This window comes from Helianthus annuus, chromosome 4, assembly GCF_002127325.2.
Source record: "Helianthus annuus cultivar XRQ/B chromosome 4, HanXRQr2.0-SUNRISE, whole genome shotgun sequence".
Lineage (NCBI taxonomy): Eukaryota > Viridiplantae > Streptophyta > Magnoliopsida > Asterales > Asteraceae > Helianthus > Helianthus annuus.
In genome coordinates, this window is record NC_035436.2 from 150,477,292 (window position 1) to 150,501,771 (window position 24,480).

At 42.2% G+C, this 24,480-nt stretch overlaps 1 pseudogene; it reads left to right on the top strand.

Moving 5' to 3' along the window:
* The first annotated feature begins 4,211 nt into the window (after nucleotides 1-4,211).
* LOC110933600 overlaps nucleotides 4,212-24,480 on the top strand; it is a 36,504-nt pseudogene continuing 16,235 nt past the window's right edge.

Consider the following 24,480-nt stretch of genomic DNA (forward strand, 5'->3'; position numbering starts at 1 on the left):
TGGTTTGATTACCAAACCCGTTTTCGGGGTGTTACAAGTCTACCCCCCTTAAAGAGGTTTCGTCCCCGATACCTTTCTCACGTAGTTCCTTGGATTTAACCCCATGGACTTTGTTCTGGTAATTACTTGAGGATTGCTCATACTTTAACACTTTGTTGATATTACCAGGAAAGTATGGTAATGTTTTTTTGGTTACAAAACATATGCGTCTTTCATGTGAAATAACGCAACTCAAAATAACGTGATTTCGGTATCTCAACCCGTTTGATATACTTAGCGAAATCCATCGCTTTTATACTATCGAACTCTTCATGAATCGTTAGTTTAACCCGTTTGGATGTTGTAGTATAATTCGTCACTTTTAACAACCAAATTCTTTTGTTTTCGAATTTATTCATTCGGTTCATTCTTATGGAATTCACCGCTTAAGAATAAGCCGAATTTCTTGTTTTTTGTCTTAGTTATTCAACACAATTCAATACGTAATTTTAACAGAATTCTTTAGAGCGTATAGCCACATACCTTATAGCTTTTCTTTCAGTCGTTCCTTTGTTCGATTTGACTTCCCAACACTTCACTTGTGTTGTCTTATGATCCCTTAGTATAGTTGATCATTACTCTCCGTTAGTAAGGCCTCATGGGCCGTCATTTTTGTTTTATACTCATTTACCTTTATTGTTTTACTTGACCGAGTCGCCATTAGGTCACCCGGTCATATGAAGTTATCATCATGCTTATCCCACGCTAATCCTATAATGAAAAGCGCATTGGACAAGAAATTGACCTTATCAGGTCTTGCCGGTTAGACTTACCAGTCACCTGTTACTTTATACCCCACTGCTCAGGTATACTAACATTGCCTTTCCTTGAGGCTTACAAGCATTTATGACCCCTAATCCTGTAGCTCGTGCTACAATGGGGTCATGCTTTATGTTATGTTTAAGTTCACAACAATCTTTTTGTTTTCGAAACTTTCCTTTCGAATTTATCGTCTTACACCTATTGGTGTCAAGACCTGTTTCTTTTAATGTTAATCGTTTTCCAATCCATCTCATACTATGTATGTTTGATAAAACATTGTTTAGACTAAAACTAAATTTTAGTTTAACGTTTTATCTTTAATTTATGTCAAGCAATTTTGACGACTTGGCATTTATTATTTTACAGTTCTTGTTTTACGCGGGGATTCTCAACTGGTTCCCTTGCTTTGTCTAAGTAACCCGTAGGTTCTTTCATTTAGCCTCGTAGGCTATTTCTTTAGGCTTTCACCTCTTTAAGGCGAGGCTTCTGTAGTTCATTTCTTTTTATTCGTGACCTGAGGGTCGTTTTGGTCCCGTAGACCTTTACACTGTTTATAACCCGAAGGCTATGATGATCCCGTAGATCATTCTTTTTACTCATGTCATTCTTAAAAATATATGTTTTGTATCAAGGATCTCTTTTTATGTTTGAAAATCGTTTGTTTTCACGTTTGAAATCCGTTAACTTTGACTGTAGTCCATGACTGCAATCGTTTTCTTTCGGACCATTCTTCCAACTCTATGACTTCTCACGTCATTTACGCGTCGGTTTGTCTCACACTTACCGTTATCCGGTTTACGACTATATTCATATTGTCACACCCCGACCGCGTAATACAACAAACCGCGACGGAAACGTCGGAGAGTGGAGTAACAGAATCATTGTTTCACAACACATGGTATTTAAAGTTTTGTTTTATTAGAATAATTGTTTACAATGTCTTGGAATTTAACTGAAAACATAACGTAAATTAAATTGTCTTGCTTCATTTTAAGTCACTAAGGCCTAAGTCCTCCTAAGTGTAGCACGATCATCATCATACATTAGTTCCTGAAACACATGTGAAAATAGGTACGTCAGCATAAAAATGCCTGTGAGTTACATAGGTTTTGTTAAAGCGGGATTCATGACTTGTAAGTTAAAAGAAGTATTTAACAAAAGGTAGTCATGAATCTTAATAAAATGTTTTCTTTTATAAAGTCATGTGAAAATCGATATGAAAATCAGATAATATAAAAGAATGATGTATGGTTAAATAAATAACCAAGTAAAATCGAGTTTGCGTAAAATATGTTATTTGTAAAACAGTGTCTTCTAAACAACATGTCGTGTCATCGTATAAAATGTATCATGTCTTTGTTTTTGTCAAAGTGGTTTAGATAATGCTACGATATGTAATATCATAAAAGCACTTATATATAGGAAGTACCAGCGGCGTATCCACCATACTTTTATCATATTACACACGCCTCGTTATTTAAATCACTTACCAAATAAACCACCAAAAATGTCTTGTCAAACCAATGTCAAATGTTATGCACAAACAATGTATAATGTCACAATGTTAGGGTTTTAATTATTATAGCCTCCTGGTATTAAGCTTGGGCTCCTAATAAAAACAAAATGCAACACGTGTCAGTGCATCAACCCAAATCATACTTTAATGATACATCACGAGATTAAAACCCCAACGTAGTTAACAAAGTATAGCCTCATTCAGACAGCACTTTGGCATCCGTTGCTGGGTTTCAGATTGATCGGACAGGGTATCAAATCAGTGATTAGGGTTAAAACACTTACAACGGGGCAGAGTTTCGCAGATTTAGGGGTATACTGCAAAGAAAACGGAGAACGAGAGAGAATGTTCGTCAAAATTATGTCAAACTGGTGCATCTGAACATCTCCCAGATTGGCCTTTATATACCCAAAATTGGATTCTCTCGCGCGTCGCGGAAGAATTCCTGACCTCTTCCGCATGTCGCCGGGAGGGTCGGCCTGGCATAGGTCTGCCACGTGTCCAGCATAGGTCTGACACGCGGCGCGACGTTGGACACGTGTCCCTGGCCGCCTTTCTTGTCCAATCGCGCGTTTTTCTCGATTATCGTGCTGATACTTATCGCGTATACTCGGGTCTTGATCCCAATTGGTTCGGTTTTTAATTGTGAGTCTAATAAGGGTACTTTTGTGCGGGTTGGTTCATCAACTGTCAAGTTTTCTTAACCGCTAAGTTGGGTATATAAGTTTCGTCGCGCGCACTTCTGGTTTTTATTACGGGTTATCATCGGGAATCTTTTTTTTGGGTTGTTACAATTTGTTTCTTGTTTATTTGACCTTATTTAGTAAAGTTTTTCGTGTTTGATAACTTTGTTTCTTTGTTTCCTCTTTTAATTTGTTGTTTCGTATAGTGGTTCTTGCGTTATTTCACAGTTATTTGAATTTGTTGGTCAAATAGTATACCTATCTGAAGTGGCTCACTGTTTCGTTGATGGACCAGATGATTGGAGATTGGAATATGTTAAGTGAAATGCAGGGAATTTGTTGGAACGTGTTATGTTATTTGACTGTTAAATTAATCATTTCGGTTAGATTCAATTAGTATAATTTCTTTTGAAACTTCAAAATCCTTGTAAAAATGTACTCTTGTTACTAATGTTGTTACTTTTTCACACAGTTAATACAGGTCTAGTCCTCGGTTATGGTTTTTTCATAATTTTCGGTTTCGGGTCGGTTTGGGTTTAATCCGGGTCAGGTCAAGTTAACTCATATGCTCAGCCCTTCATCAGTCGCTATGTCATGACATATTTTAGGTTAATTAAACTGTTTTATGTTTAAAAGGTATAATGATAAAATTGTTCCTTTCTTTTCTTTTCCTCCTCCCTTGGGTTCCTTTACTTTTTATTAAACTAGGGAACATGAAAAAAAAACACATCTTTTCCTACCTTTTCTCTTTAATTCATTTTCCTTCTTTTCCCCTATTAAATGAGACTCGGGAACATAGTGAAGCTTTTGTAAGGTCTAATGTAGTGGGGCGCCATCACAAGGAAAAAATGGGCATAGCGCCCCTGAACACCATTACAGGGGGTGCTATGGGGTCTCAAATTGTTGGGGGCGGTATGTTGATAACGGCATGATGGAGTTGAGTTTCAAAATTTGACCAATCAAAATTTTGAAAGTGTTTTTTAATTAATTAATAAAAATAAAAATTAATAATTAGGTAATGATGGGTAGGGACTTTATGACTACGCTCTCTAGTGATATAAGGCCCCATAAAGCCCCTGTATGACGTGGCGCGCCACTTGTCGCATAACGCCCCCCAAAGGGATTTTATGACTACACATGGGACTTTATGACTACACATGGCCTAATACTAATCAATTAGCCACAACGCAAACAACTCTAATCTAAATCGAATGGCGATTGATAATCTAACGACACCTTCTCAGAAGCCGCGATGGAGCGAACTGGAAGAAGAGGATGACGGAAGTGATTATGACTTCTTGTTGCCTCCAAAACAGGTGATTAGACCGGATGAGCACGCCTTGAAGAAGGTGATTGAGTATAAGTTTAATGACGAGGGTTAACATTACTACCACTACGCGTGTTCGTTCGTAAGCTTGCCAGTGCTCGCCTCAGTAAGCCCACTGTCGGGAGGCGCTCGTGGGCTAAGTTTGGTGATGCTGTTCATGAGGATGTTGGTGCTCGGTTGACTATGGTCTCTACTAAGGAAATTATCTTTGAGTGACCTAGGGCTCTAGGTAATTATTGTTGTAACTTGGTATGTTTTTGTTTCTATAACTTGTTGCTGTATATATGAAATCCATGTTAGTAATCTCTAAGTGTTGTTCTAGTGTATAAGGAGTATATCGATTATATTAGTTAAATATCGGTGTTGATAATATCGATACTAATATTCTGACCGATATTTGACATCGATATTTTAGTAGACTGATATATCACCGATATTAACTGTGACACCTCGGATCTTTCCGGATAACCTTTCGATGTAACAAACGTGTACGTAATCGACTAACAGTAAAAATGTATGAAAAACTATTTGTTATTATGTGTTATATGCCGATTTACTTATGTGTATGTATATATATATATATATAAGTGTTATATATATGTGAACCAAACCCGAGACCCGACTCGAGACCACGGTCTCGAGTGAACAGTAAAGCACTTGGGCCGGTTAAGGCCTTGTAGCCGAAAACCCAATCCGGAAACCCCTAGCCCAACTCGATACATTATATAAACCCAACCCCACCTCCCTTAATCATTTTACACACTCTCTTCTCACACTCTCCTCTCATCTTCTTCACTAAACCCTAAAACCCTAAATTTCTAGCAACCAAAATCATCTCCCCATTCCTTCATATCTCTCGGATCAAGTGAGCTATCAACAAGGAAGATCGGCCGAACCAAGAGACCACCCGAACACCCCTTTTCTCTCAACCCCGAGTAACCGGTTAGTGTCTTTTATGTTCATGATTGTTGATGATTGCTATGGTTTTATGCTTGTTGATGTGATTAGAGGTTTTAGTATGAATATTAGGCTTGTATGTTCATAAATATGCTAAGGAAGGTGGCTACTTGATGATGTTTGTTGTGAATGTTTATGATGTTTGTTGTTATGATATCCGGTTTGTGGTTTGTTATGGTTTTGGTTAAATGTTTCGGACCATGATAGGAAGTGTTATATTGTTTAAGATGGGTTTTGCTATCCGATGATGTTAAAAGATTTATGCTTGATTGTTAGTTAACGTTCATGATTGTGGCTATTAAAATGCATGTTTGGGTTTAATCTTGTTTATGATTTTGTCCGAAAAATAAGTAGGAGTTTTAAACAGGATTTTGGGTTGTTTATGAATGAAATTTGATTATGGCTGATGAATATATGATGAACAGCTTGAATGTTGCTAAAAAGTTTTGAATCTGCTGATTTTGATCTAAAATGTGCACAAAACCGACCAAGAAACATGTTTAGTGGCATAGTACAACATTTTCATGAAATAGCAATTCCATTGGGTCGTACACTGCAGGTTCTAGAAGGGATTGCCATGCACGTTATCACGGTTGCGAGTCGCAACCTTTGGTTGCTACTCGAAACAACACATGACCAGTCGAAACCTCCCAGTTGCGAGTCGCAATCAGCACGCATCAAACCTGGTTGCGAGTCGCAACCACACCTGCTAAGTCGCAATCTCCGGTTACGAGTCGTAACCAAAACGTGACGGACCGAGACCGCAGTTACAAGTCGCAACCTCGGTTGCGAGTCGCAACCACCTTAGTTTCGACTGGGCTGTTTTATGTTATTGGGCCTTGACTTTTTGTCTTGTTGTTTTGGGCTTCAACTGTTGGGCCTCCTATTGACTGGACTTCATTTTGATCTGCTACTGTATGTATACATGTTAGTTAACTGTTTGTATACGTGTATGCTATACGTGTTTACTTGTACCCGACTTGACCCATACTTGGTAACCATGCTAGGACGTGGTGACCAACATACTTAACCAAGTAACGTATCATACCGAGCAACCCAAGGTGACTTCTGGCTTCGGGAAGTCCATTTCCTTGGCCATGTAGTTAATAAGGACGGAATTCATGTCGACCCAGCTAAGATCGAATCGATAAAGAACTGGCCTACACCTAAGACCCCCACTGAAGTTCGTCAATTCTTGGGTTTGGCGGGCTACTACCGCAGATTCATTCAGGGATTCTCGAAGATTGCACAACCTCTCACAACACTCACTCAGAAAGGCGTCGCCTACAAGTGGAATGCAGCACATGAATCTGCTTTTCAGAGGCTTAAGGATAACCTCTGTAGCGCTCCTATTCTCTCGCTACCTGAAGGCACTGATGACTTTGTGGTTTACTGCGATGCGTCTATTCATGGGCTCGGTTGCGCGCTAATGCAACGCGAGAAAGTTATTGCCTACGCCTCACGACAACTTAAGACGCACGAAAGGAACTACACGACGCATGACTTGGAACTGGGAGCAGTGATCTTTGCTCTTAAGATATGGAGACATTACCTGTACGGTACCAAGTGCACTATTTACACCGATCACAGGAGTCTCGAGCATATCTTTAGGCAAAAGGAATTGAACATGCGACAACGTCGATGGGTCGAACTCTTGAATGACTACGAATGCGCCATCAAGTACCATCCGGGAAAAGCCAATGTCGTGGCAGACGCCCTCAGCCGAAAGGACACTATACCAAAGCGCGTGCGAGCACTACAACTTACCATCCAGTCTAACCTCCCTACCCAGATTCGAAATGCTCAAGTCGAAGCATTGAAGCCGGAAAACATCAGGGCTGAGTCTCTGCGAGGGTCGGGACAGCAACTAGAACAGAAAGAAGATGGTGCTTACTATGTAACAGGGCGCATTTGGGTTCCATTCTATGGAGATTTACGTGAACTCGTGATGGACGAAGCCCACAAGTCCCGCTACTCGGTACATCCTGGTTCGGACAAGATGTACCACGACTTGAAGACTACGTATTGGTGGCCTGGTATGAAGGCCCACATAGCAACATACGTCAGCAAATGCTTGACTTGCGCGAGAGTCAAGACAGAATACCAGAAGCCGGCAGGCCTACTCCAACAACCAGAAATCCCGAAATGGAAATGGGAGCAAATTTCCATGGATTTTGTTACAGGATTACCTAGATCTCAACGCGGAAACAATACTATTTGGGTAATCGTAGATCGACTGACCAAGTCCGCGCACTTTCTGCTATTAAGGAAACAGACAAGTTTTCCACCCTGGCGGAGATTTACTTAAAGGAAATAGTTTCGAGGCACGGAGTGCCAACCTCAATTATTTCCGACCGAGACGCTCGATTTACTTCAGAACTGTGGCAAGCTATGCACAAATGCTTTGGCTCACGTTTGGATATGAGCACTGCTTATCACCCGCAAACGGATGGACAGTCCGAACGTACCATCCAAACTCTAGAAGACATGCTTAGAGCGTGTGCGATCGATTTTGGCAAGAACTGGGAGAAGCATCTACCGTTAGTAGAGTTCTCATACAACAACAGCTACCACACTAGTATTCAGGCAGCACCTTTTGAGGCATTGTACGGTCGTAAATGCCGGTCACCTCTCTGCTGGGCAGAAATCGGTGATAGTCAAATCACGGGCCCAGAGATGGTGGTGGATACAACGGAAAAGATTGCCCAGATCAGACAACGCATGGCGGCAGCTCGTGACCGTCAGAAGAGTTACGCTGATAAGCGTAGGAAGCCATTGGAATTCCAGGTCGGTGACCGGGTCCACTTAAAGTCTCACCCTGGAAGGGTGTGGTTCGCTTTGGTAAACGGGGCAAGCTTAATCCGCGATATATCGGACCATTCGAAATTACCGAGAAGATCGGTAAGGTTGCTTATAGATTGAGTCTGCCTGAAGAACTGAGTGCGGTACACAACGTTTTTCACGTATCCAACCTGAAGAAGTGTTTGTCGGATGAAACACTTGTGATTCCTTTTAAGGAACTAACGATTGACGAACAGCTACACTTTACTGAGGAACCGATTGAGATCACTGATCGAGAGATCAAAATCCTCAAACGTAGCCAGATACCTCTTGTACGAGTTCGTTGGAACTCGTGACGTGGCCCAGAGTATACCTGGGAGCGGGAAGACCAGATGAAGCACAAATATCCCCAGCTGTTCCCTAACGAAAATCCCAGCACTGAAGCTACGAACGAATTTCGGGACGAAATTCCAAACTAACGGGGGGATGATGTGACACCCCGTTGAAACGCTTTCACTTACACTAGCTTGACAGTGGCTGCCTTAACTTTCGGGACGAAAGTTCCTAAAACTTGGGGATAATGTGACACCTCGGATCTTTCCGGATAACCTTTCGATGTAACAAACGTGTACGTAATCGACTAACAGTAAAAATGTATGAAAAACTATTTGTTATTATGTGTTATATGCCGATTTACTTATGTGTATGTATATATATATATATAAGTGTTATATATATGTGAACCAAACCCGAGACCCGACTCGAGACCACGGTCTCGAGTGAACAGTAAAGCACTTGGGCCGGTTAAGGCCTTGTAGCCGAAAACCCAATCCGGAAACCCCTAGCCCAACTCGATACATTATATAAACCCAACCCCACCTCCCTTAATCATTTTACACACTCTCTTCTCACACTCTCCTCTCATCTTCTTCACTAAACCCTAAAACCCTAAATTTCTAGCAACCAAAATCATCTCCCCATTCCTTCATATCTCTCGGATCAAGTGAGCTATCAACAAGGAAGATCGGCCGAACCAAGAGACCACCCGAACACCCCTTTTCTCTCAACCCCGAGTAACCGGTTAGTGTCTTTTATGTTCATGATTGTTGATGATTGCTATGGTTTTATGCTTGTTGATGTGATTAGAGGTTTTAGTATGAATATTAGGCTTGTATGTTCATAAATATGCTAAGGAAGGTGGCTACTTGATGATGTTTGTTGTGAATGTTTATGATGTTTGTTGTTATGATATCCGGTTTGTGGTTTGTTATGGTTTTGGTTAAATGTTTCGGACCATGATAGGAAGTGTTATATTGTTTAAGATGGGTTTTGCTATCCGATGATGTTAAAAGATTTATGCTTGATTGTTAGTTAACGTTCATGATTGTGGCTATTAAAATGCATGTTTGGGTTTAATCTTGTTTATGATTTTGTCCGAAAAATAAGTAGGAGTTTTAAACAGGATTTTGGGTTGTTTATGAATGAAATTTGATTATGGCTGATGAATATATGATGAACAGCTTGAATGTTGCTAAAAAGTTTTGAATCTGCTGATTTTGATCTAAAATGTGCACAAAACCGACCAAGAAACATGTTTAGTGGCATAGTACAACATTTTCATGAAATAGCAATTCCATTGGGTCGTACACTGCAGGTTCTAGAAGGGATTGCCATGCACGTTATCACGGTTGCGAGTCGCAACCTTTGGTTGCTACTCGAAACAACACATGACCAGTCGAAACCTCCCAGTTGCGAGTCGCAATCAGCACGCATCAAACCTGGTTGCGAGTCGCAACCACACCTGCTAAGTCGCAATCTCCGGTTACGAGTCGTAACCAAAACGTGACGGACCGAGACCGCAGTTACAAGTCGCAACCTCGGTTGCGAGTCGCAACCACCTTAGTTTCGACTGGGCTGTTTTATGTTATTGGGCCTTGACTTTTTGTCTTGTTGTTTTGGGCTTCAACTGTTGGGCCTCCTATTGACTGGACTTCATTTTGATCTGCTACTGTATGTATACATGTTAGTTAACTGTTTGTATACGTGTATGCTATACGTGTTTACTTGTACCCGACTTGACCCATACTTGGTAACCATGCTAGGACGTGGTGACCAACATACTTAACCAAGTAACGTATCATACCGAGCAACCCAAGGTGAGTTCACAACTTAAAAGCATGCGTCCCGGTGGTTTGGGACACGAGACTAAAACAACCCTATCCCCTTGTAAAGGGGATACCGTCTACATTCCTTCCCTAGTTATTGGGAACAAACTTACTTTATCTTCCCTTGTATTGGGAAACCTTTTAGTTAATTACTGTTTATACGGAATGCAATCAACGGCACTAAACGCAACTCTATCACTCAAGTCCCTACTACATAATACCGATTAGTCGCCGGTGCCAGGCGAACGGGTTATTAGTTGATAGCGCTATTTAGGTCTTACCAGCCTCACACCGTGCCATGGTATGGGATCGGTCGTGAACTAATGTACTCAGGCATCCGTCAATGATGATAGAACATTGACATCGGGGCATCCTGCGGAAACGCAAACGGTTACCTAGTGTTCGGTATTGGAAAAACAGTTTAGTCGCTAACTTTTGGGGTAGCTCCCCATGGCATGTATAAACGGATAAATTAACTGGTGAAACGAGTTTTTGGTAATTAAAACTGGACAACTAGTGAACTCACTCAGCATTATTGTTGACCCCTTTACTGCATGCTTTGCAGGTGGCCAGTGACTGGAGCAGCTGCTTGGGATGTGTAGTGGTCGTCTGCCCGTGTGTTGGGCATTTATCATGTTTACCTTATGAACAATGTTTAAAACTGTTAATTATGCTTCCGCTACATATTACTCTGAACTTAAGACTTTGGACTCTAAACTTAATACTTGCTAATCGTATGGTTAATAAGTATTGCTTTTGTTATCTATTTAGTTATTCAGTATAATTGGTGGCTGGATCCTGGTCAGTCACGCCCTCGAAGCGGGTGTTATCCGCGGGTGGAAATTTGGGGGTGTGACAGATTGGTATCAGAGCCATTGGTTATAGTGAACTTGGTTTTAAAAAGGGGAAAAATCTTTTTGAGAAAAACCAGACTATAACCCGTGACTCGTGACGACACTACACTCCAAGTACAAGGCTCGACTTATCTGACCTCATAGCTCGGACCCATAGTTACTTGCTTAATTGTCTTATGTTTTCTGCTTTACTATACGTACTAGTTGCCTGATTAGATAGATACATCTTCTCTCTTCTATCTTATTGTCGCTATCACGCACTCATACTATGTTTTCTGGTTATGAAGACAATGAGTGGACGCGGACGAGGAAACGTCAACATGACTCAGGCTCAGTTCACTAACCTGCTCAACACTGTGGCTGCAGCTTTCGCAGCTCACCCTATAGGTAAACTCGTTGTTTTAGGATGTTTAGATCCTACCGCCACATCCTCTTTTCGCCTCTAAACCTATTTCGCTTCACTCCTCACAACAGGTCAGCCTGCACCTGTGCAACCACGTGTTTGTACCTTCAAGACCTTCATGGATTGCAAGCCTCTTCCGTTCAGTGGCACTGAGGGTGCCATAGGACTCCTGCACTGGATCGAGAAGGTCGAAGCTGTCTTCGCTGTCTGCGAATGTCCCCCTGCTAATTGGGTGAAGTTTGCTACTGGTACTCTTGAGGGAAGCGCACTTTCATGGTGGAAGGCGCAAATTCAGATGCTTGGTTTGGAGACTGCAAACGCTACTGCGTGGGAAGATTTCAAGGATATGATCAAGGAAGAGTACTGTCACAGGGATGACATCCACAAGCTGGAAAATGAGTACTATGAACTCAAGATGGTTGGGTCAGAGATTGAGACCTACACCAAGCTGTCCAACGACTATGCTGCTCTTTGTCCAAACATGTCTCGACCTATGTATCGAAGGATCGAACTGTACATCAAGGGTCTGGCTCCAGAGATTCGAAGCCATGTAACTTCAGCTAACCACACTACCATTCAGCCGATCGTTCGACTTGCTCACAAACTCACTGATCAGGCTGTGGAAGAGGGCAGGTTGCCCAAAAGGATCAGTGCTGCGGAAGGAACTTCTAGTGATGGCAAACGAAAGTGGGATGGGAATCAGGGCAAGGATGCTAACCCTACTCAAGCCCCAGCTCAGCAAAGGAAAACTGACAACAACAAAGGCACTCAGCAACAGGGTGGCTACCGGGGAAACTACCCTAAGTGCAACAAGTGTAACAGGCACCACAATGGGGCATGCAACAAGGGTCAGTGTCAGCGATGCCACAAGATGGGGCACGAAGCAAAGGATTGTAGAAGTCAGTTCCCGGCAAGGCAGAATCAGCAACAACCCCAACAGCAGCAGCAGCAGGGAAACAACAGAGCATGTTTTAAATGCGGGGCAACAGGGCACATGCGAAAGGATTGCCCTGAACTGAATCAGAATCGCAACAACAATCAGGGAGCTGGGAACAATGAGCAAAACAACAATGCTGGGAATGGTGCAAGGGGCAGAGCCTTCGTGATTGGAGCTGGCGAAGCAAGGAACGATCCCAACGTCGTGGCGGGTAAGTTCCTACTTGATGATCGTTATGTTTCTGTGTTATTTGATTCCGGTGCCGATGCCAGTTATGTATCCCTTCGCATTAGTAAGAAACTTAAGCACTCGCCTGCATTATTAAGTTCTAAGCATACCGTCGAGATAGCTAATGGTAAGAGTATTGAGGCCTCGCACATAATCCGCGACTGCACATTAGAATTGTCTGGTCACACGTTTAGTATCGATCTTTTCCCTGTTAAACTTGGGAGCTTCGACGTCGTCATTGGTATGGATTGGTTATCCAAACATCGCGCTGAGATCCTCTGTCAAGAGAAAGCAGTTCGTATACCTCGCCGTTCTGGTCAACCCCTCATCGTCAAAGGTAACAAAGGTGGAGAAGTTACAGGCGTTATCTCGCTCCTAAAAGCCCAGAAGTGTTTGCAAAAAGGGCACACCGCTATCCTAGCACTTGTCACCACCACCCACGAGAAGGAAAAGAGGATTGAAGATTTTCCTGTAGTACGCGATTATCCCGAGGTATTTCCTGAGGAACTACCTGGACTCCCTCCTCACCGTCAGGTCGAATTCCAAATCGAGCTAGCTCCCGGAGCAGCACCCATAGCTCGTGCGCCGTACCGCCTAGCCCCTGCAGAACTGAAAGAACTCGCTACGCAACTACAGGAGCTTTTGGATAAAGGATTTATCCGTCCTAGTTCATCACCCTGGGGAGCACCAGTACTCTTTGTCAAGAAGAAGGATGGCACATTCCGAATGTGCATTGACTATCGTGAGTTGAACAAGGTTACCATCAAGAATCGTTACCCTCTCCCGCGCATCGACGATTTGTTTGATCAACTGCAAGGATCGAGCTACTATTCTAAGATTGACCTGCGATCAGGCTACCATCAGTTGAGAGTACGTGACGAAGACATCTCTAAGACTGCGTTCAGGACCCGTTATGGTCACTATGAATTTCTCGTCATGCCTTTTGGAATGACTAACGCGCCGGCAGTGTTCATGGATCTTATGAACCGCGTATGTAAGCCTTACCTCGACAAATTCGTGATTGTGTTTATCGACGACATTCTGATTTATTCGAAAAGTTAAGAAGAGCATGAACAGCACCTACGCCTTATCCTCGAACTCCTTCGCAACGAGCAACTGTACGCCAAATTCTCTAAATGTGACTTCTGGCTTCGGGAAGTCCATTTCCTTGGCCATGTAGTTAATAAGGACGGAATTCATGTCGACCCAGCTAAGATCGAATCGATAAAGAACTGGCCTACACCTAAGACCCCCACTGAAGTTCGTCAATTCTTGGGTTTGGCGGGCTACTACCGCAGATTCATTCAGGGATTCTCGAAGATTGCACAACCTCTCACAACACTCACTCAGAAAGGCGTCGCCTACAAGTGGAATGCAGCACAGGAATCTGCTTTTCAGAGGCTTAAGGATAACCTCTGTAGCGCTCCTATTCTCTCGCTACCTGAAGGCACTGATGACTTTGTGGTTTACTGCGATGCGTCTATTCATGGGCTCGGTTGCGCGCTAATGCAACGCGAGAAAGTTATTGCCTACGCCTCACGACAACTTAAGACGCACGAAAGGAACTACACGACGCATGACTTGGAACTGGGAGCAGTGATCTTTGCTCTTAAGATATGGAGACATTACCTGTACGGTACCAAGTGCACTATTTACACCGATCACAGGAGTCTCGAGCATATCTTTAGGCAAAAGGAATTGAACATGCGACAACGTCGATGGGTCGAACTCTTGAATGACTACGAATGCGCCATCAAGTACCATCCGGGAAAAGCCAATGTCGTGGCAGACGCCCTCAGCCGAAAGGACACTATACCAAAGCGCGTGCGAGCACTACAACTTACCATCCAGTCTAACCTCCCTACCCAGATTCGAAATGCTCAAGTCGAAGCATTGAAGCCGGAAAACATCAGGGCTGAGTCTCTGCGAGGGTCGGGACAGCAACTAGAACAGAAAGAAGATGGTGCTTACTATGTAACAGGGCGCATTTGGGTTCCATTCTATGGAGATTTACGTGAACTCGTGATGGACGAAGCCCACAAGTCCCGCTACTCGGTACATCCTGGTTCGGACAAGATGTACCACGACTTGAAGACTACGTATTGGTGGCCTGGTATGAAGGCCCACATAGCAACATACGTCAGCAAATGCTTGACTTGCGCGAGAGTCAAGACAGAATACCAGAAGCCGGCAGGCCTACTCCAACAACCAGAAATCCCGAAATGGAAATGGGAGCAAATTTCCATGGATTTTGTTACAGGATTACCTAGATCTCAACGCGGAAACAATACTATTTGGGTAATCGTAGATCGACTGACCAAGTCCGCGCACTTTCTGGCTATTAAGGAAACAGACAAGTTTTCCACCCTGGCGGAGATTTACTTAAAGGAAATAGTTTCGAGGCACGGAGTGCCAACCTCAATTATTTCCGACCGAGACGCTCGATTTACTTCAGAACTGTGGCAAGCTATGCACAAATGCTTTGGCTCACGTTTGGATATGAGCACTGCTTATCACCCGCAAACGGATGGACAGTCCGAACGTACCATCCAAACTCTAGAAGACATGCTTAGAGCGTGTGCGATCGATTTTGGCAAGAACTGGGAGAAGCATCTACCGTTAGTAGAGTTCTCATACAACAACAGCTACCACACTAGTATTCAGGCAGCACCTTTTGAGGCATTGTACGGTCGTCAATGCCGGTCACCTCTCTGCTGGGCAGAAATCGGTGATAGTCAAATCACGGGCCCAGAGATGGTGGTGGATACAACGGAAAAGATTGCCCAGATCAGACAACGCATGGCGGCAGCTCGTGACCGTCAGAAGAGTTACGCTGATAAGCGTAGGAAGCCATTGGAATTCCAGGTCGGTGACCGGGTCCACTTAAAGTCTCACCCTGGAAGGGTGTGGTTCGCTTTGGTAAACGGGGCAAGCTTAATCCGCGATATATCGGACCATTCGAAATTACCGAGAAGATCGGTAAGGTTGCTTATAGATTGAGTCTGCCTGAAGAACTGAGTGCGGTACACAACGTTTTTCACGTATCCAACCTGAAGAAGTGTTTGTCGGATGAAACACTTGTGATTCCTTTTAAGGAACTAACGATTGACGAACAGCTACACTTTACTGAGGAACCGATTGAGATCACTGATCGAGAGATCAAAATCCTCAAACGTAGCCAGATACCTCTTGTACGAGTTCGTTGGAACTCGTGACGTGGCCCAGAGTATACCTGGGAGCGGGAAGACCAGATGAAGCACAAATATCCCCAGCTATTCCCTAACGAAAATCCCAGCACTGAAGCTACGAACGAATTTCGGGACGAAATTCCAAACTAACGGGGGGATGATGTGACACCCCGTTGAAACGCTTTCACTTACACTAGCTTGACAGTGGCTGCCTTAACTTTCGGGACGAAAGTTCCTAAAACTTGGGGATAATGTGACACCTCGGATCTTTCCGGATAACCTTTCGATGTAACAAACGTGTACGTAATCGACTAACAGTAAAAATGTATGAAAAACTATTTGTTATTATGTGTTATATGCCGATTTACTTATGTGTATGTATATATATATATAAGTGTTATATATATGTGAACCAAACCCGAGACCCGACTCGAGACCACGGTCTCGAGTGAACAGTAAAGCACTTGGGCCGGTTAAGGCCTTGTAGCCGAAAACCCAATCCGGAAACCCCTAGCCCAACTCGATACATTATATAAACCCAACCCCACCTCCCTTAATCATTTTACACACTCTCTTCTCACACTCTCCTCTCATCTTCTTCACTAAACCCTAAAACCCTAAATTTCTAGCAACCAAAATCATCTCCCCATTCCTTCATATCTCTCGGATCAAGTGAGCTATCAACAAGGAAGATCGGCCGAACCAAGAGACCACCCGAACACCCCTTTTCTCTCAACCCCGAGTAACCGGTTAGTGTCTTTTATGTTCATGATTGTTGATGATTGCTATGGTTTTATGCTTGTTGATGTGATTAGAGGTTTTAGTATGAATATTAGGCTTGTATGTTCATAAATATGCTAAGGAAGGTGGCTACTTGATGATGTTTGTTGTGAATGTTTATGATGTTTGTTGTTATGATATCCGGTTTGTGGTTTGTTATGGTTTTGGTTAAATGTTTCGGACCATGATAGGAAGTGTTATATTGTTTAAGATGGGTTTTGCTATCCGATGATGTTAAAAGATTTATGCTTGATTGTTAGTTAACGTTCATGATTGTGGCTATTAAAATGCATGTTTGGGTTTAATCTTGTTTATGATTTTGTCCGAAAAATAAGTAGGAGTTTTAAACAGGATTTTGGGTTGTTTATGAATGAAATTTGATTATGGCTGATGAATATATGATGAACAGCTTGAATGTTGCTAAAAAGTTTTGAATCTGCTGATTTTGATCTAAAATGTGCACAAAACCGACCAAGAAACATGTTTAGTGGCATAGTACAACATTTTCATGAAATAGCAATTCCATTGGGTCGTACACTGCAGGTTCTAGAAGGGATTGCCATGCACGTTATCACGGTTGCGAGTCGCAACCTTTGGTTGCTACTCGAAACAACACATGACCAGTCGAAACCTCCCAGTTGCGAGTCGCAATCAGCACGCATCAAACCTGGTTGCGAGTCGCAACCACACCTGCTAAGTCGCAATCTCCGGTTACGAGTCGTAACCAAAACGTGACGGACCGAGACCGCAGTTACAAGTCGCAACCTCGGTTGCGAGTCGCAACCACCTTAGTTTCGACTGGGCTGTTTTATGTTATTGGGCCTTGACTTTTTGTCTTGTTGTTTTGGGCTTCAACTGTTGGGCCTCCTATTGACTGGACTTCATTTTGATCTGCTACTGTATGTATACATGTTAGTTAACTGTTTGTATACGTGTATGCTATACGTGTTTACTTGTACCCGACTTGACCCATACTTGGTAACCATGCTAGGACGTGGTGACCAACATACTTAACCAAGTAACGTATCATACCGAGCAACCCAAGGTGAGTTCACAACTTAAAAGCATGCGTCCCGGTGGTTTGGGACACGAGACTAAAACAACCCTATCCCCTTGTAAAGGGGATACCGTCTACATTCCTTCCCTAGTTATTGGGAACAAACTTACTTTATCTTCCCTTGTATTGGGAAACCTTTTAGTTAATTACTGTTTATACGGAATGCAATCAACGGCACTAAACGCAACTCTATCACTCAAGTCCCTACTACATAATACCGATTAGTCGCCGGTGCCAGGCGAACGGGTTATTAGTTGATAGCGCTATTTAGGTCTTACCAGCCTCACACCGTGCCATGGTATAGGATCGGTCGTGAACTAATGTACTCAGGCATCCGTCAATGATGATAGAACATTGACATCGGGGCATCCTGCGGAAACGCAAACGGTTACCTAGTGTTCGGTATTGGAAAAACAGTTTAGTCGCTAACTTTTGGGGTAGCTCCCCATGGCATGTATAAACGGATAAATTAACTGGTGAAACGAGTTTTTGGTAATTAAAACTGGACAACTAGTGAACTCACTCAGCATTATTGTTGACCCCTTTACTGCATGCTTTGCAGGTGGCCAGTGACTGGAGCAGCTGCTTGGGATGTGTAGTGGTCGTCTGCCCGTGTGTTGGGCATTTATCATGTTTACCTTATGAACAATGTTTAAAACTGTTAATTATGCTTCCGCTACATATTACTCTGAACTTAAGACTTTGGACTCTAAACTTAATACTTGCTAATCGTATGGTTAATAAGTATTGCTTTTGTTATCTATTTAGTTATTCAGTATAATTGGTGGCTGGATCCTGGTCAGTCACGCCCTCGAAGCGGGTGTTATCCGCGGGTGGAAATTTGGGGGTGTGACATTAACTGCATAGCTTCGTAGTCATATTATGGGAGTTGGGAAGTACTTCATGATGATAGGGCGTTATAATGAAATTTATAATATTTTAAGGGATGTGTATGATAGTCTTGATGTCTGAGGTGCTGTTTGGCAACTTCTGAATGGTTAAGTGCTGAACCAGTAAGAGGTCTGAACCACTAACACTACAAGAAAACGAAGCATTAGCGGCGACTTTTGTCGTCGCTAAAGGCTCTAGCGGCGACTTGTCGCCGCTAAAAGGTCGCCGCTATAGATCCGTCGCTAAAAGCCCTTGGTCGCCGCTAAAGATGTCGTCGCTAATAATTGTTCACTTTTAGCGGCGACATTTTGAAACCTGAAATACACAGCAACCTAATACACTTGACACCAACCTAACCCAAACTGATTTCATAAGGTTAAGTTTTACAAACCACCAACACGGGTTGAACCCTAACCCGGTTTCATAATCAACCTGGTTTGACTTTTCTAGGCTTCACTCCAAACCAGTTTGAACCCGGTTCGGGTTCAAACCCTAACCCGATTGTGCACCTCTAACTTCAACTACTCTCTAAACCTAATTATCAAAAAAATGCAGCAATTAACCTTTAATTGAAGTCAAGAACAACACAACAACAACACAATAACCTGCTATACTACATTTAACTACAGAAATTTGACATTTTAACTCAAGAAATTTGTGTAGATAACACAAATTAGAGACAATAAAACACAACAAGGATACCTGGTGGTCCGACAACGCCGAAGAGGTTGTTCGGAGAGATGATGCAGCGTCGCAGATGAGGTGGTCTGGCGTGGTGTGGTGTGCGGCATTAGACAGCCTAGGGTTTGGGGGAGGGAGTGGTGTGATTTGGGAGGGATTGAGTGAGGTCTGAGCCCGCCAAAGGTTTTTGATACACTTTTTAGCGGCGAAAAGTTTTAATAAAACATGAACCATCAGATGATGTTGTCATCGAACGGCTGTGGATGGATTTTGAACATTGGACACGGATAAGAACCTTTAGCGATGACTTTTCTGAAGTCGTCGCTAAAAATGTCGCCACTATTGCCAATATTTCTTGTAGTGTAAGTGCTGAATAAGAGGTCTAAACCATTAAGAGCTTGTATAATGCTTAACCGTTCAGAGGCAAATGTCTTGACCAATTTAGATTAGAGGTCTTAACCATTCAGACTCGGTATAATGTCTTGACCAAATGTCTGAACCATTCAGACATCTGCTTGCGAAACAAATAGTCTGAACCATTAATTACTAAACCAGTAAGAGGCCTGAACCATTAAGAGCTAAACAAACAGTCTCTTATTGTCATGTGTGACTGTTAAAATTATAATTTATTCAATTTAAATGTTTTCCATTTTGGTCTTTATTTGTTTCCTATTATAATTTTATAACCGTTGCCTTTTGTCTTTCCTTTGAGGTTTACCCGGTTGGGCTTGGATGTCTTTGATGGGCTGCTTAAGTTTGTGGGCTTGGATGTTCTGTGCTATAAAAGGAGGGCTCTTGTCACACCCCGATTTCCATGTGTATCACCGGTGGGCCCGGTGGGGGGATTATCATGACGTAGTTGGCAACAATATAGTCAAACCACAATATATAAATGCACAGCGGAAGCATAAAGATAAATATTATCCAACCATTTACTGTAATATCAAATGTATCACAAGTAGTTGAATAGTATCCACAGGAGGGATCAAAATAAATAAAAATGTTGTTCATCAGATAAGACATCAAAGCTTGCGAGACTTCTTAAGATGCTAAGGAGCTATTGTCAGCCGATTACGTGTAGTACCTGCACTTAATCTTTTTGGGAAAATACGTCAGTTTTCACTGGTAAATACATTCAACCGACACTTTTGAAAAATGTTTATTAAAATTGATTTGAATGCACGAGGCACAAATTCTTTTATAACTTGGGAGAATTATTTAAAGTTATAATCTTGTGAACGAATTACATGTTCCTTCTTTGCGTTCAGTAGCCCGGATCTAGTCCGTGTTAAAGATCAATAGACACACCACATTGCGTAAAACCGAGGCTGGTAAACCATCGGCTACGTCTTTTAATAATATAGACATAATACCGGGTGTACGCCTACACCCGACTGTCAAGGTCGTGGCCATTTCTTCGAATGATGCCAAGGATATCCGGGACATGGTCATTAACCCCCCAAAGGCTTTTAAGTAACAAGACTGTTTAAATGAGCCGATCAAATTATTCAATTAACCACCTAAGCGATGGAAGATTTGATGCTCAATCAAGCGGTATTTTATATACCGTAACCCAAGCCCGTATAAGGGAAAATAAGTTAAAAGTATTTACCTTTGCAAGTATTGTCCTTAATCGGTTAAATCACAGATATCTTTTACTGGGGCTCCTATTCTGGAACGAAGGTTTTAAAATAACCTATTAGAATCCTAACGGGTCTTTATATTAGCCGTAGCCTAGACCGGTTAGTTTCGAGGGATAGATACGGTTTAATCGCGTGAAAGGCGAAAACCGAGAATGGAATGTGATTCTGACCCAACAAGTTCGGAGACTTGTTTTAAACGGGTTTAATAATCACATTCTGAATCTTGGGGTCAAAATGATATGGTTTGACCCGTATCGGCTAATTTATGTAGACTAGTTACATAAGCCGAACCGTGCGCGCAATAGGCGCAACGGGTATTCGTGGGAGTCCTACACTGATTCCCTAAGTTAATATACTTTAAAGAGGTTGTGGTATCAGTAGGATACCTTCCATAATGCCCGTAACGAGTTTTAGTTTATTATACGCCCCGTAGGGGTTTTCCGGTCATTTTAAAGACTTTAAAAGGGCTTTCTGAGTTCTACAGGAAACCTGAGTTTCCCGATTAGTTTAATAAGTCTAAAATACTTTATTTATTAATTAAAATCAGTAGCAACTGGAATCGGGTCAAAAGACCTTCTAGATCTCAAGTTTTGGCCGAAAAGGGCATATTCGGTATTTACCGAACCGTAGCCATAACCGCAGGTTATGAGCATGTTAAAATTAATTAAAAATCTTTAAAAATCCCAAAATATTATTTTACTACAGTGAGTAAAAGTTTTGGTGACGAAATCTTGGTTTAGGTAGGCGTTATGCTAATTGCGCCGTTTATTACAAAAGTTTCTTATAAATGCGCTATTTAGCATAACTCCCATTCTAGACCTCGGATTGGCGTGAAACTTTAGGGACATGCTTAGAATTTAGTAAGCAAGGTTATGGTCCCTTCACGTGTCCGAAATACTTGTTTTAGTTTAAAAAAGGCGTTACGGTCAACTTTTAAGTAATTAACGGAAATGCGTAAAAGACTCGGACAAACCACGAACCGGTCACAGAGGGTGAAACCATCACGTGACCTGGTCCTAAGAGAGTCCTAAGGCATATCTACATTGCACTAAAACGGGTCAGAATTGAAGTCAAAGCAAAAGTCAAACCTTTGCGACATTCGGCTCCGAACCGGGTCAATATGGCAAATGGCCAAATCAAACGAGTTTAGACAAGTTTATATACTTAATATCATGTTTTATGAGTATTCAAACAGGTTTCATATCATTTATATTACAGCTTATGCAAGAATCGCAAAAATAGCTTTCTGTTGACTTTTTAAGTATACGTTTGACTCGACATTTGAACTAGTTAGAGTGGTGATCAGTGGGAACCCTTTTAGGGGTTTATTACCCACATAAATACCAACACATAGCTACTTTTGATTCGAGCTAGGACTGAGCCATTGAGAACTCATCTCGAAGTTAAACCGTGGTTACGACGGTTTGATTTTTAGCTATTTAACTAAGCAAAACTAAACCATAAATGTTCTAAACAACTTACAGAAGCTTGAGCACGATTTGGAATGCTAGAAGAAGACTTGGGAGCTTCAGAAATGATCAAGAGAATGTGTTTTGAAGTGTGATGAACTTATGCATATCATAAGCCTATTTATAGTGCAAGAATGGCTTTAAGATCTTTACAACTCAGCCTACAAGTGAGTATGGATGATGGGCAGGTGGCCTAAGGTTCTATGGGTTGAGTAGGGGGCACCCATGCTTCATTGATTGTTCCCAATATCGTTTTGAAGCCAAATCATTGAATCTGCCCATACATTCTGCATCTGTGTGTCCCACGCGGCCCGCGTTAAGGTTTCATGTATCTTGGTCGCGGGTCGCCTGAGTTCTAATATCAGGACGCGTATAAACAGATGGCTCGCGGCCGCGTTAACTTAACCATATCTCTTATGCGGCCCGCGTTAGGTTAAATTTTCAAGATTTCTAAATCTTTTATAATCATTGCGAAATCTTTGCAATTAATAATGAAATCTTTGGTAATTAATAACCTGACCTTTCGGGTTTGAAGGGGTAACTTTGCGATTTGGCCCTTGATTATTTACAACTAAGGGCCTCTGTTATTTACCCGCATTACGAATTTGATCATATCTTTCTCGTTTTAAAACGGAACTTCGCGGAATTTATATAGTACATTCTAGTGAGCGTATTTTACTGTTACAAAGCCTCGGGTACGTCAAAGGGTCACTCAGAGGTATAATTAAACATGTTGACACAGTTAACCCCCGCAGCTTGAAATCTCTCACTTTCTTCCGCGTTTCGCTTCCGTACGATCCATGATTTATTCGTTTGAAGGTACAAGCATCGTTTAGGGTTACTATACAGTATACTTACCCTTGTTTGACATTTATAACCCTCGAATTTACATACTTTCAAGGTTTGTCAATTTTAGTCCTTTATTTAATATTAATTGCCACGTGTCAACTCAAGACACGTGTCAATACATTATTGGACACAAAATTTCGAGGTGTTACATCCTCACCCCCTTAAAATAAATCTCGACGCAAGATTTACTCAAACAAATAGGGATATTTCTCCTTCATCGTGGATTCAACTTCCCACGTGAATTCGGGACCTCTCCGGGCATCCCATTTAACCTTAACTATCGGCACATGTTTTCTTCGGAGCTTTTTCACCTGTCGGTCTTCAATCGACAAAGGCTTCTCCACAAACTTCAAGCTCTCATCTATATGCACATCTGTGTGTGGGATCACTAATGATTCATCAGCGAAGCACTTCTTTAGATTGAAGATGTGGAACACATTATGAATTCCATTGAGCTCTTCTAGTAAGTTCAACTTATAGGCAATTGACCCGACACGTTCGATAACCTCAAAAGGTCCTATGTATCGCGGGCTCAGTTTACCCTTCTTACCGAAGCGCATCACCCCCTTCCAGGGTGATACTTTTAGTAACACTGTTTCACCTACCTCGAAGTGAAAATCCTTACGCTTTGGATCAGCGTAGCTTTTCTGCCTATCACGGGCAGCTTTGAGACGTTCCCGAATCTGGACAATCTTGTCCGTTGTCTCGAAAACTATCTCTGGTCCTGATAATTGGACCTCTCCCACTTCCGCCCAACAAACAGGCGATCTACACTTCCTACCGTATAATGCCTCGAAAGGCGCAGCCTTTATGCTGGTATGGTAGCTATTGTTGTAGGAGAATTCGATTAGGGGTAGGTTCTTATCCCAACTACCACCTAAATCGATAGCACATGCTCGCAGCATGTCTTCTAACGTTTTAATAGTACGCTCACTCTGGCCGTCTGTCTGAGGATGGTAAGCCGTACTAAAGTTCAAACGTGTGCCCAAAGATTGTTGGAAACTCTTCCAGAAATGAGACGTGTATCTAGTATCTCGATCAGAGATAATAGACACAGGTATACCATGTAAGGCTACAATCTTATCAACATATAACTGGGCCAATGTATCGGAGCTATAAGTCTCCTTGATGGGTAAGAAATGGGCTGACTTAGTCAGTCGATCGACTATAACCCATATTGTGTCGTTTCCTTTGCTTGTTTTTGGTAACTTGGTGATAAAATCCATAGTTACACACTCCCATTTCCATTCAGGAAGTTCAGGCTGTTGTA